Source organism: Cyprinus carpio, chromosome A11 (assembly GCF_018340385.1).
Source record: "Cyprinus carpio isolate SPL01 chromosome A11, ASM1834038v1, whole genome shotgun sequence".
In the NCBI taxonomy this organism is placed as follows: domain Eukaryota; kingdom Metazoa; phylum Chordata; class Actinopteri; order Cypriniformes; family Cyprinidae; genus Cyprinus; species Cyprinus carpio.
In genome coordinates, this window is record NC_056582.1 from 20,204,173 (window position 1) to 20,219,123 (window position 14,951).

Sequence of the window (14,951 nt, forward strand, 5' to 3'; positions counted from 1 at the left end):
ACACCATTCAATCAAGCATGCATTTTTTTTATTATTATGAAATATAAAAAAGAAAAATGATGAGAAAACAAAAACAAAAATACAGACGCATATCTGCCTTCAGACACACCTGAAAGCATTTCTGATCCAAAACCATGTGAATGTTTCTTTTATGGGGTGTCCATAATTAATCGTGACATAATAACCTGTTTATTGATCACTCACATAACATGTCCACCTGACTCCACCGCTCACGACGCAGACACTATTTCCCTAATCTCATGAACTGTTTAGGACTTTGTGTCCTCTAATCTCCTCCCTGCTCTTTTTCTTCAAAATTGTGTGTTTGTATACATGTCTAAGTCAATACGACACCTGTTTTATGTCCACTGAAGATTTGACCCTGAAAACAGATGCCCATATAAAGACAAAGCACTGGCAGTTCTTCATTCTTACATCACATCTTAAGCACAGCTGCCTGTGTGGTAAAGATTGTGATCAAATATCATCCTACATTCAAACGTAACCAAGATTTGGAGTAACTATGTATAGTACATGTTCTTCGTAGGCTTTGCTCTGTGTTTCTTTCCGCTCTTTCTTTTATGTTGATGTTGAGTATTGATTGTCGGAGTCATTGTGACTGGCATACGAGTGACACATTGTGACTGGCATAAACTCTGCATTTTCAGGCTGGGGTCAGGCTCCGAGGGGTCTTTTGTTTTGGGCCTTTCCCTTTCTCAAAGCACACATGAGCATTTGGGCTTAAAATTGAATCTCTTTTAGTCTCTAAAACAAAGGGCTCCTCTGGGAGCCAAAAACACACTGAACTAAAACAGCTCTGGTACAGATTCAATATAGGGCACGATCCGAAATGCAAACCAATAAAAGCTGATAACAGGACATGTTAAAGGTGAATTTGAAATATTGTCTATGCAATAAACATGAATTGTAAACAAATCAGGAAACTGACCAAATGGTTATAATAGGCTGTTTGATATTTAACAAAGAATTATAGAAGTAGTTCATCAGTTCATCTTCTGCACCACACATGCTCTTTGACTGTCTGGGTTTTTTCAAAGATTTTACTGTGCATATCCACTGCACTGAGAGCTGTACTTAAGTCAACCCATAAGTTTATAAAGAGAGAACTTTTTTTCTTCACTTTCATATGATCAGCCACCTTTTCTTTAGTGTGATTAATGTTTGTTTTTTTTTTATAATTTTTATTATTTTTTTATATAAGGGAGTAGTTCACCCAGATATTAAAATTTATGTCATTAAAATTACTCAATGACTCCCACCCTCATGTCGTTCCCAAACAGTAAGACCTCTGTTCATCTTTCAGAACACAGTTTTAAGATATTTTTAGATTTAGTCCGAGAGCTTTCTGTCCCCTCCATTAAAAATGTATGTATGGTATACTGTCCACGTCCAGAAAGGTACTAAAAACATCATCAAAGTAGTCCATGTGACATCAGAGGGTCCGTTAGAATTTATTGAAGCACCGAAAATACATTTTGCTCCAAAAATGGCAAAAACTACGACTTTATTCCGCCGCTTTTTCTTCTCTCCGGGTCTGTTGTGAACGCGACTGCTGTGGACGGTTGACGTACGACGCTGCTGCGTGTTATCTCTGGTGCGCCCAATAACAACAGAAAATACGTCAGCGGCGTCACTACAGTGTTGTGAACGCGCTCACAACAGACCCGGAAGAGAAGAAAAAGCGGAATAAGTTCGTAATTCTTTAAAAAAAAGTTATTTTTGGTACCAAAATGTATTGTCGATGCTTCTATAAATTCCAACTGACCCTCTGATGTCACATGGACTACCTTTGTTGATTTTTTTTATTACCTTTCTGGACGTGGGACAGTATACCGTACCGTACATTTCAATGTCATGGAGGACAGACAGCTCTCGGACTAAATCTAAAAATATCTTAAACTGTGTTCCGAAGATGAACGGAGTTCTTACGGTTTTGAACGACATGAGGGTGAGTTCATTAATGCATAATTTTATTTTGGCTGAACTAACCCTTTAAGTTGATTTATTTATAATTGGTTTATTTATAATTATTTATAATTTTTTATTAAAAATATTTTTAAGAATATGTGTAATTTATTTATATTTACAAATATAATTACATATTAGTATTATAATTTCTCTACTATTATTATATTACTTGTTATGCACAAAAAGCAACCATTACATTTTTATGAGCATAAGTTTCAATTTATACAGTCTGATTTTTATCATTCTTGAATTTTACAGTGCATTCTCAGCAGCCCATAGATCCTGCTTCATGGTATATTATATTTCAGTCAGTTCTCTATTGGTTGTTTCAGTCACACTAATTGTCAATTTCATGGTACACTCTCAGAAATAAAAGTACAAAGCTCTCACTAAAATGTACCTTTTAGGTACCAAAATGGACCCTTTTTTAGGTACAAACGTATCTTTTGAAAAAGGTGCCGCCCCCAGTGACAGCTTTTGGGAACCTTTATTTCTGAGAATGTAGGCATTTCAAAATCAATGACTTCAGACACATTTTTAGATGTACATTTTAAAGCCGATTATAAAAGGCCTTTTGCAGAGTTCAGTAGGTCCCTGTACAGTATTTGTAAAGGTCAAAGGAGAGGGAGAATTCCATAATGTGTGTAAGAGCAGAGCGCAGGGGTGTGTTCCTTCCCCTCCCGCCCCGCCTGTCTGACAGAATGTAGACATTCAAACACGATGGAGGGCTTCAGAAGTACATATAGTTATTGTTTATATAATATGTAATATCAGTGATATACATTTTCATATATGTTTATTTAATACAGTATCCGTCTTCTGTACAAGCAGTTCTTCACAAACTAATATTTTTGAGTGTAAAAAAAGTTTTTTGCTTTTAATGACAGGGGGCATTTCAAGCTGACACTATCAAAGCCCGATGAATCATGTTCTCCAGAATATATTGATAAGCGATTCTAAGATTATCTTGTCCTTCATTGGAAAAGTTGCATAATCAGTGTAACAAGTTTACCTTGATTAGTGGACCTAGAAATCTGAAAAAGTTCGTCTTCATTTAAACTTTTAACTCAAAATCCTAAAACTTGATTTCCAGGTTTAAATAAGATCTTGAATCCTGGATTTTCAGTGTAAGTCTGTTTGTGTGTGTGGGTGTAGTTTGTGGAAATGAATGGAACGGAGGCTTTGACGTCCCTCGATTCTGAATATTTCCTGGCCGCCCACCAGCCCTGTCCGTTCAAACCCCAGCCTCGGCACGGCTGGTGAGTCCGTCCTTGCTCGGTTACCCGACGCTCATTAGCATCTTTCATCAGCCGTGATATTTTTAGCATGCCGGGTTATGTAACAAGCCACCTGTCATGTGGTCTCTACTTGCAGGCGGGAGAGCGATGAGTGAGCTGGAACCATTCCCTCTGTGAAGATCCTGCAAATCCGACTGAACCTCATTTTCTTCTCTGCATACACACACACTCCCCCCCACTTAGGCAATCCTACTAATGTAATTCCCACGTTAAAACCTTGCTGTACTCTTCGTTTCATTGCCGTTCGCATAGAAACAGGTACGTAAACAAGGATTAAAAAGATGATGCCGGAGCGGCTGATGACAAAGCTTCATCGAACCTTAACGTATTCAAATGTGTCCACTCTTTCAGGTTTATGTAACTTTTTTTCTATTTGTTTCAAAGCATCTTTCCCTTGAGGGCTAGAATGTGCCCGAACTGTTCAAAACAGGTGAAACTGCAAGCAATTCAGGGAATCCTATTTAAATCTGCTGTACAGAATCGCAGTTTCAGATATGCAGTGCCAGTCATGGGTAGGACAATGAACATAATCTTAGCATTTTCATCTGCGCTTCTGTTATTTTCTCAAAAATAGATAGATAAATAAAATTCATGTTTGTGTTACAATCCATATGACCTATGACCTGAAGTTTGGCTGAATTTCTTGGACTCCCATTTTCCTTATCGCAGTGAAAATAAATGAGCTGCAAAAAAGCACCTGAAAGTACCCATAGCAATCCGTATGACTTAATAGTCTGAAATTGCCAGAAAATGTTTAATTATATAGTATTTTTGGAGCTCAGTAGCAAGAGTCTTCATTCGCGTCTTCACTTGTATTCCACGGGAAGAAAGAAATCATGAGGGCAAGTAAGTGATGACAGAATTCTCATTTTCATATTTCCATAATCAGATCAAGACGGCCTGCACATGTTGAAACAACCTAAAAATGACAGTTCCCAGAAACCACACTGTGAATTGTTGATCAAAATCTACGTCGAGTCCCTGGGATAGTTGAACACAAGGCCTGAAGCATCGGTGACGCTTGTAACCATGACAGATGGCATGATAACATGTCACTTCTTGGTGGTTTTATCCTAGAGCATGATTGATGGCACTAAAACGTGTTTACCTCTTTTTCCTCAGGCACCCTGGAGCCACACCTTTCTGCACTGCTTTGGGCGGCAATGTGGTTTCACTGGCCATCGTTATAGTACTGCCCCACCTCATGGGATTCGGGCTCTGATCGCTTCCACTATATTACGCCTCATATTTTCAGTCGGCCTGGAGCCCACACTGTTCCTTCTCGGGAGCCTTTAATGTGAGTGAACAAACTTTGACAAAGTTGTAAGAGGGCAGTTTGTTGTGTTTTGCACCAGGTGTGTTGTACGTCACTGGGGATTCCACACGGCTTTCAACAAGTCCTCGGCTCACACAATAACACTTCCCCTAAAAGTTTTGCACACCAAACCATGCATCCAAACCAACTATCAATTCCAAAAGTTGTAAGGGGTTGTAAGGTTTGAAATCTTTCTAAAGAAAATATAATAATAAAAATAGTATTTTACTTGGTAATACCTACCAATACTGCATTTATTTGATCAGAAATACAATAAAAACATGAATGCTGTGAAATATTATTACAATTTAATGTAACCCGTTTTCTATTTCAGCCATTAAACCATGATAGATTTTTTCTCTGTTGAACAGAACAGAAATTCTCTGAACATTTAAACTTTTAAATTTATTTCCTACAAAATGCAGCATGAGCTAGTAACTTTTTTTGTTGTTGTCATAAACAGACTTTACATCCTTTAGCAAGAGTTAACAGTTTAAGCTTGCCTACATTACTGAAAATCATTAGCTGAATGCTTTTATTTAGTGGTTTTATGTATAAATAAGATTTCAAAATAAGTTCATGGAAACATTTCATAATGCCGACATTGAAACCTGATGCTATTACTTCAACCTATAATTTGTGGTTGTGATTCAATTGTTTGTATATCCTTAATGATACGCTTCAGATAAATGTTCTCATACCTCAGCTTTTTATATATGAGCCAAAATTCAGTTTGTAACTCCAATGAAATCTCTTAACCCAATGGTTGTGATTTCAGGTGTGCAATAAAGTGATTTTTCTAATGAGTTTCGTGGGAAATCGCGGTACGTTCACAAGAGGATACAAGGCCATGATCTTGGATGTGGAGTTCCTGTATCATCTGCTTTACCTCATTATATGCAGCCTTGGAGTCTTTGTTCATGTCTTCTTCTACAGCTTGCTTGTGAGTAATACATGAATACACTTTCAGTCACTCCATCAGACATATCTTTCACACATGGACGTCTTTTCTAACTCTGACCTCTGACATCTCACACTTTCACCAACATGTATATTGTATTCACGCACACACACTCTCATCTTACTCTCTCTCCAGCTCTTTGACCTGATCTACCGAGAGGAGACTCTGTTAAACGTCATCAAGAGCGTAACCAGGAACGGCCGCTCGATCGTTTTGACCGCAGTGCTGGCTCTCATCCTGGTCTACCTCTTCTCCATCGTTGGATACATCATCTTCAAGGATGATTTCATCCTGACCGTGGACAGGATATCCAATAAAACTCTTGGTGAGAAAAACAGATGGATGTTGCTGAAAAATTTAACATGTGGCAGTCCACAATGTACATGGGAAATCTCTTGTTGTTTCATGCAACAGGTCAGATTTCAAACATGTAGCCGGTTATTTCGCAAAACATGTCAAGAACATGAATGGGACACCTTAAAACAAAAGAAAGAAATAAGAAATTATGTTGTATGCTTACCACAAAATAATCCTATTTTTTTACACTCCGAGACTATTTTAATGTCAATTAAGGTTATTTCACTCCTGAATCTCATTATTGTTATGCACAAAAAAAAAAAAAAAAAACTCTCGTTCTCCTTATTTTAATGTGAAAAAGTTATGTATACTACCATCCAAAGTTTGGGGTCAGTTTTTTTTTTTTTTTTTTTTAGAAATTCATAATTTTATTCATCAAGGATGCATAAATTGAGCAAAAGTGACAATAAAGGCATTCATAATGTTAGAAAAAGATTTATATTTTAAATAAATGCTGTTCTTTTGATCTTTGTATTCAAAGATTCATGAAAAAATAAAATTGTATAGCAGTGTCCACAATAATATTAAGCAGCACAACTATTTTCATCATTGGATAATAATAAGAAATGTTTCTGGAGCAGGATCTTTTGAAGGATCATGTGACACTGGAGACTGGGTAATGATGCTGAAAATTCAACAGTGAATAATCACAGGAATAAATGACATCTTAAAACATATTTAAATAGAAAACAGTTATTTTAAATTGTAATAATATGATAATCTTACATTATTGTAATTATTACAATATTATTGTAATAATGTTATAATATTACAGTTTTTACTGTATTTTTGATCAAATAAATGCAGACATGGGGAACATAAGAAACTTCTTTCAGAAACATTATAAAATCTTACATACCCCAAACCTAAAATTATATTAAATCATTTATTATAAAAGTATATTAATCATATTTAAATAAATATTGATTTCATTATAAAATGCAATGCTTCATTAAAAGTAACAATTTATTGCTCCTAATCTGCAGTTTTTCCACTATGTTCAGAGCAATCTGCCGGTAAGATGGGAGAGTTCCTGGCAGGTGCGGTGTGCCGGAAAGAGGAGAACTGTTCCACAGAGACCATGATGGATGGTATGGACCCCATCACCCACAACAGACTCATAGTTAAATCTGAGTATTATGGCCTGGTTATGAGACAAGGAAAGGAGAGACTCAATGTCCTCAAGAATCCCTGGTAGGGTATGTGGGTGTGTTTGGGTTCGGAGGTTAATGACACTCAGGCACTAAATGCTCAGCAGGTTCATGCTGGTTCAGGGGGGTTTGAGGTCAGACCAGTATAATTCAGATTTTGTAAGCGGGTGTTTGAGTGTGTACGAATTTAAGATGCAAGGCCAGCCTAATTTGGTCACTGGAGCTGATCGGCCAGTTTGAACCCACTGAACCCGTCTTACCTTGTTTAGCTCATCAGTTAACATTGAAAGACCTCGCTTGGGACAGTTTGAAACTTAGGCTAGCATTGTTATTTCTCATAAATAGTGTTACTTAGGTTTAAAAAAAAGATTAAAGTATTAAACTTTGGTACACACACTACTGTTAAAAAGTTAAGGGTTGGTAAGATTTTTATTTTTTTTTTGTTTTTGAAAGAAGTCTCTTATGCTTACCAAGGCTGCAAAATACAGTAAAAACAGTAACATTGTAAACTGTACAATATTTCAATTTCAAATAACTGTTTTCTATTTTGATATATTTTAAGATGTTATTTATTCCTCTGATGGTCTTTAGTGTCACACGATCCTTCAGAAATCATTCTATCATTTTTAATTCTTCAGTATTTTTTGAAATAGAAAGTAAAAAAAAAACAGTGTTTATTTAAAAATAGAAATCTTTAGAAACACCTTCGCAATCATAGCTAGCACCACTTACATTTTCTTTAGAAAATATACAAATCTGGTTGTATAAATAGTTCTGTATTTTCTTTGTGAATGTGTGTTATGATCTGATAGCTTTGGGTCCTATTTTAGGAAAGCATTTAACCACAAATGCTATTTTTGGTTTAAGATTTGCATGTATATGACTGTTCAGTCTGTTCTGAACACCCCACAGTATTACAGAGCCCTTTGTTAGAAGAGTTAGACTTTTTGTTTGTTTGTTTAGTGCTTATTGACATTCTGTTTCCTGCAGCTGTGGGAGTGCAATCGACTGCGGTCGTGATTGAGGATAAGGAGAGGACGTGCGACTCGCTGCTCATGTGTATCGTCACCGTGTTGAGCCACGGCCTGCGGAGCGGCGGTGGGGTCGGAGATGTTCTGCGCAAACCTTCTAAAGAGGTACCACACAAGGGCCTCAATATTACTTTGGGGTGGGGCTGCCTTTTTATATTCGGCCCTGTGGCAGATGGGTGTTCAGGAAACCTGTTTTGAAAACAATCAACTTTTTTTTCCAGTCCCACTTTGCCAGAAAAGTGTTATTATATAATTATTATTTAAAAAACAAAAAAAAAGTGTTTTACTTGAAATAAGATAATCGTTACTATAAAAATAAAAACATAATATTAAAAATTTACAAAAATTGTAAATAAAAATTTCTCATTTTCATTTAACTTGATATCTGAAATCATTTATCAAAACTATGTATATTTAATAAAAATGACAAAAACATCCAAATTACTAAAACTTTAAAATGAAAACAGAAAATCTAATAATTAAAAAAAAATCGAATTTGTGATATCTCACTGATTTTAACATAACACTGTTGAATAATCACACACTTTATTGTCGTTACAAATGATCACTAAGTGGAGCATTTGGAATAGCAAATCAATCACTTTTTTTAACTCTTATTGTAAAATCATTTTTGGTAAATCAGGCCTTAGATATTGTAGTTCTCAAACAGTGCGTTGGGTCACTCAAAGATAAGAGTAGTTGGACAGAGTTAGAGGAACACTGGTCTGTTATTGGATGTTGATTGGGAGGTTGAATTGGAAACAACACTGATATTAAAACTTCTTGCATCTCTTTTCTCCGTAGGAGCCTCTGTTTGCAGCCCGTGTGATCTACGACCTCCTCTTCTTCTTCATGGTCATCATCATCGTCCTCAACCTCATTTTTGGGGTCATCATTGATACCTTTGCTGACCTCAGAAGTGAAAAGCAGAAGAAAGAGGAGGTTCTGAAAACAACTTGCTTTATTTGTGGTGAGTGTCTACATGTCCTCAACGCCAAATACCCCAAATACCACGCTCTTCACCAGAAGTCTTAGTCATAACTCACTGTGGAGGTGGTGGAGTGGCTTCCTGTTGCCACCTGCCATGTTTGACCATGTTAGTGTGAGATCAGTTGTAAATGCTCATAAATCTCACACCTATTATATAAGGATGCTGTTTTTGACTCGTGTCTTTTGATATGAGTTATTGAAACTGCAGTTTGTTGGGATTCAGTTAATCTCTCGGGTAATTTCATGATCCATGACTAACAATCATGAGCAGATGAGCAGTACAAACGTGCGATTGGAGAGTAGATGACGTGTTGCAGTCAAGTGACAATTTCCCAATGTGTTCCCTCACCAATCACGCATCCAAATTAGACCGTTTGTTTGTGACCATCACAAGATTCATAACCTCCGTTTGCTCATAACACGCACCGTTCATGCTTGTATACAAACAGTTTCCCTGTGGTTCTACTTCCTCTTCCAGATAGTACAGTTTTCTTTGAAACCAAACCAATTTTAAGAGAAAGAAACTTTGTTATGCATCATGTCAACGTCAGAAAGGATTGGTTTCCCTCTCAATGAATGAACTGCATTGAGCTAAATAAGTTCTTGAGCTAAACAAACAACTGATCATTGGGCAGCTTGTCACTTTAAGATTACTCTTAATCTTGATCTTCTTAACTGACTTTAACTCTTAAAAACCAGATACGAGTGGCAAGGCCCATTTACAACAACTGCTGCAAACTCATTTGGTTGTAACTGTGTTTCTGCTCGACAGGACTGGAGAGGGACAAGTTTGACAACAAAACAGTGACGTTTGAGGAGCACATTAAGGTGGAGCACAACATGTGGCATTATCTCTTCTTCATCGGTCTTGTGCTGGTGAAAGTGAAAGACTCCACGGAGTTCACAGGGCCAGAGAGCTATGTGGCCGAAATGATCCGGGTAAGGGATCTGAAGTGCAACAGCAGACTTTATTTCAGTTTGACATAAATGTAACGTACTAGATGGTTATGGTAAGATAAAAAGATAATATTTCCAGCCACAACAGCAAAGTGTTTTTTATTTTTTATTTTTTTTAAACTGAATTTAACATCTAAGAGCCGGATCTATTGACTGCTGTGCATAAATCACACAGTGGAATTTGGAGCATCCATTGGCTAAACATTTGTTCGGTTTAAAATAAATATTCTGGGTTTATTACTAGTTAAACTCATTTGCAGTATAGTTTTGATTACTGCAAAAGTTAATTACATCTTGTTACATCTTTGTCGCTCCTTTTGTTTTAAAAAAGGCAAAAAGATACAATGAAAGTAAATCTGTAATCCAAATAATGAAAATATTCACAGTTTCAAACAAATAACCACAAAACATGAACAATATATTTTAAAGAAGATATTTTCAACTTTACAGGTTTGTTGCCATGACAATGTAATCCCTAAAATTACCATTAAAAAGTGACAAATATAGGTCTAATGAATAATTTAAAAGAAATGTGATCTGTTCATAAGTCAGTTCGAATTTTTTGCTTTCTTTTGAAAGAAATTAATACTTTTATTCAGCAAGGAAGCATTAAATTGATCAAGTGATAATAAAGACTTCATTATTTTGACCTTTGTATTCATTAAGGAATCCAAAAAAAAATGTATTGTGGTTTCCACAAAAATATAAAGCAACACAACTGTTTTCAACATTGATAATAATAATATAATGTGTTTTGAGAACTAAATCAGTATATTAGAATGATTTCTGAAGGATCATGTGACACTGAAGACTGGAGTAATGATGCTGAAAATTCAGCTTTGCATCACAGGAATAAATTACACTTTAAAATATATTTAAATAGAGAACAGTTGTTTTAAATTGTAATATTATTTCACAATATTACAGTTTTTACTGTATTTTTTAATCAAATAAATGCAGTCTTGGTGAGGCTTCCTTCAAAAAATCCAGCGGTAGACTAAGTGCTTTTATAACATTCACATTTTTGTTTTTAAATCCGCCAAAAAACAACGCAATTCACTACTATTGCAAGTGCCTTGTCATAAATTATCTAGACAGTAGTCGCCTTTCAGGAAACTGTGGTCACTATAAGGTAATTTAAGCCCTAGGGCCAAAGTCACATGATGATAGGAAATCAGCCAATGGCATGGCACGGTTTTGGATCAGTGGATGTGTTTGTTTACTGCTGAGGATTTTTTGTGAACTCTGAAAGTTGATAATGCTGTGATAACTTGACACTGAGCGTCTACTTGTACACATAGAGAGGGAACCAAAGAGTTACGATCAAATAGCACACTCATAGGGTGTTTTTGTGTGGGTTTCTTTCACCCTTAGAGAAGCCGAGCTCAGAGAAGCCGTTTTATATCAGATTTCCAAAGAGTGATGTATTTACGAGGACTAAACCATTCCATGATGGGGCATGATTACCCCTCAAAAACATTTTTAGATCTATTTACTTTAACTTGAGTCCACAACCCTAGGACAGAAATGAACAGTTTGGTTTGCTGTGGGGAATATGGCCTACTTTAAGCTTTGCCTTCAGGAAAGTGGAGTACTTAAGGAATTTTCCGCCAGATTCCTCACAGTAAATCCCTTTAAATGACCCCAAACCTTCTCCTTTGACTTATGTAATCACAACTTGGTGACCTTAGGTCTCTCAGAGATGCCAGTGCTCCTGTTTGCCTTTAGAATGGAGTCTTAAGATGTTCTGAAAATGGCTCGGAATGTGTTAATCCTGAAGAAAACCTGTGACAGCACACACACACACAGCTCGCTTCAGTTGGTTGAGGACCAGGAGTCCCCCTCATGAAAACCGTGCTATGCCCATACGCCTTTGTATGCATGTGTTTTTTTTCTTTGAAAAATTATCTCTTTGCTAAAGCACTGTGGACTTTTTCCTCAGAAAAACACTTTTAACAACTATAGCAAATCGCTGGATGAATACCAGTCTGTAGCTCAATTGGGTTATTAAAAGAAAAAAAAGAAAGCCTTTCAAAATAAAAGTGCACTTATGTTGTTCATTTAAACATCCTGTTTTATCTACAGGTGCTGGTCATATAATTAGAATATCATCAAAAAGTTGATTTATTTCACTAATTCCATTCAAAAAGTAAAACTTGTATGACATATTTCAAATGTTTATTTCTTTTAATTTTGATGATTATAACTGACAACTAAGGAAAATCCTAAATTTAGTATCTTAAAATTTGAATATTGTGAAAAGGTTCAATATTGAAGACATCTGGTCCCACACTCTAATTAGCTAATTAACTCAAAACACCTGCAAAGGCCTTTAAATGGTCTCTCAGTCTAGTTCTGTTGGCTACACAATCATCGGGAAGACTGCTGACTTGACAGTCGTCCAAAAGACGACCATTGACACAAGGAGGGCAAGACACAAAAGGTCATTGCAAAAGAGGCTGGCTGTTCACAGAGCTCTGTGTCCAAGCACATTACTAGAGAGGCGAAGGGAAGGAAAAGATGTGGTAGAAAAAAATTGTACAAGCAATAGGGATAACTGCACCCTGGAGAGGATTGTGAAACAAAACCCATCTCAAAAATGTGGGGGAGATTCACAAAGTGTGTGGACTGCAGCTGGAGAGTCAGTGCTTCAAAGAACCACTACGCACAGACGTATGCAAGACATGGGTTTCAGCTGTCGCATTCCTTGTGGTCAAGCCACTCTTGAACAACAGACAGCGTCAGAAGCATATCGCCTGGGCTAAAGACAAAAAGGACTGGACTGCTGCTGAGTGGTCCAAAGTTATGTTCTCTGATGAAAGTAAATTTTGCATTTCCTTTGGAAATTAGGGTCCCAGAGTCTAGAGGAAGAGAGGAGAGGCACACAATCCACGTTTTCTTTTGAGGTCCAGTTGTAAAGTTTCCACAGTCAGTGATGGTTTGGGGGGGCCCTATCCATCTGCTGGTATTGGGTCCACTGTGTTTTCTGAGGTCCAAGGTCAACACAGCCGTATACCAGGGAGTTTTAGAGCACTTCATGCTTCCTGCTGCTGACCAACTTTATGGAGATGCAGATTTCATTTTGATTTCATTTGGCCTGACCTTAACCCCATAGAATATCTATGGGGTATTGTGAAGAGGAAGATGTGATATGCCAGACCCAAGAATGCAGAAGAGCTGAAGGCCACTATCAGAGCAACCTGGGCTCTCATAACACCTGAGCAGTGCCACAGACTGATCGACTCCATGCCACACCAGTATGACCGCATTGCTCCAGTAATTCAGGCAAAAGGAGCCCCAACTAAGTATTGAGTGCTGTACATGCTCATACTTTTCATGTTCATACTTTTCAGTTGGCCAAGATTTCTAAAATTATTTCTTTGTATTGGTCTTAAGTAATATTCTAATTTTCTGAGATACGGAATTTGGTATTTTCCTTAGTTGTCAGTTATAATCATCAAAATTAAAAGAGATAAACATTTGAAATATATCAGTCTGTGTGTAATGAATGAATATAATATACAAGTTTCACTTTTTGAATGGAATTAGTGAAATAAATCTTTTTGATGATATTCTATTTATATGACCAGCACCTGTATATTGCCTTTTTATAGGTCATCATATGCTTTGCTTAATGCAATGGCGTGGAACTTTTAAGGTTGAATTGACTCTTGAGTAATTTTGGATAAAGAGAAGTGCTCAGGAAAGCCCCTTCTAAAGTGCTTGTTCTCTTGACGCAGATCGTGCAGCAGTGGGTTTCTGACACGGTTTCTGATCTGTGTGGTGTCTTTTGGCCCAGATCCCAACCTCCTTGGCACCTTTCGAGGGTTCGCCATGTGGGTTTGGGAGGAATCCCCTGACTTGGGATTAGTTGTTCTTTAAGGTCTCCTGAAAAAAATGAGAAGCCTTTGACCTGACACCAAAGGGTAAAGCAATTTGTGATGCATCAGCAGCGATGCAAGATCTCTCTTTGTGGTTTGTGAGAAGGTGAGAAAGAAATGCTGCGTAGAGCATCAAGCTGAGGTTGGTAAAGCCATTATTTGACTAGATAATGCACAGGAAGTCACTTTTTGATGTTTTAATTAGTAAAAAGAAGGACAGGAAGTGATAGGGAGAATGGGATCAGGAAATGACACAAACCGGGCTTGAAGTTGCACTGCCTGCATAAGCTCCTGCAGGAATGAGTCCTAATACCTGGAAACAAGTTAGCTTTTTTGAACTTCCGGTTCTACCATTCAAAAGTCAATGGGTTTTTTTTTTTTTGGCTAGATGCCTGAAATAAGGTCTGAGGTAAAAACAAGAAATAAATAAACACACATATTATAATACAACACCATTATTTATTTTTTTATGAAACTTTTTAGGTGTTGAACTTAAACTTTCTACAGTGCAGGTTCATTTGTAGTTCTAACTCCAGTTAGCTTAAACGAATTTGTCAGTTCTATTGACATTTGTGGGTCAGAGAGCTTATTTACTTCTGCCGATTGTATTTATGCTTCAAATTAAAATGCATTCATAAACATTGTGTATATTTGTGAAGATTATATTGATGATAATCATAAACATTTGTGGGTCAGAGAGCTTATTTTTCTGCAACAATTCAACAGCCAATGGAAAAATGCTGCTAGATCTTTGTTGAGGAACCAGAGGGATGCTAACTTCTGAGTTGGTCTACAATATGATCTAATCCCTGCAGCACTTTATTGTCTTAAATTTCTGCTGTTACTGTGCTTAAAACAGTTGTTTTGTTTGATATAATGTTTCAAGACCAAAGAGGAAAGACCTTTTCTGTTTGATCATCTACTCTCATTCAGGTAATTGAGGTTAGATCAAGTGTTGTGTCTGTAGGTAGAACCCCTACATGAACCTGCCCTTTTCTCTTCAGCTTTTTCCCCCCCGTGA

At 36.9% G+C, this 14,951-nt stretch overlaps 1 pseudogene; it reads left to right on the forward strand.

Annotated features, from left to right (window-relative positions):
* Positions 1–14,951, forward strand: part of LOC109078414 — a 132,118-nt pseudogene that overhangs the window by 105,992 nt on the left and 11,175 nt on the right.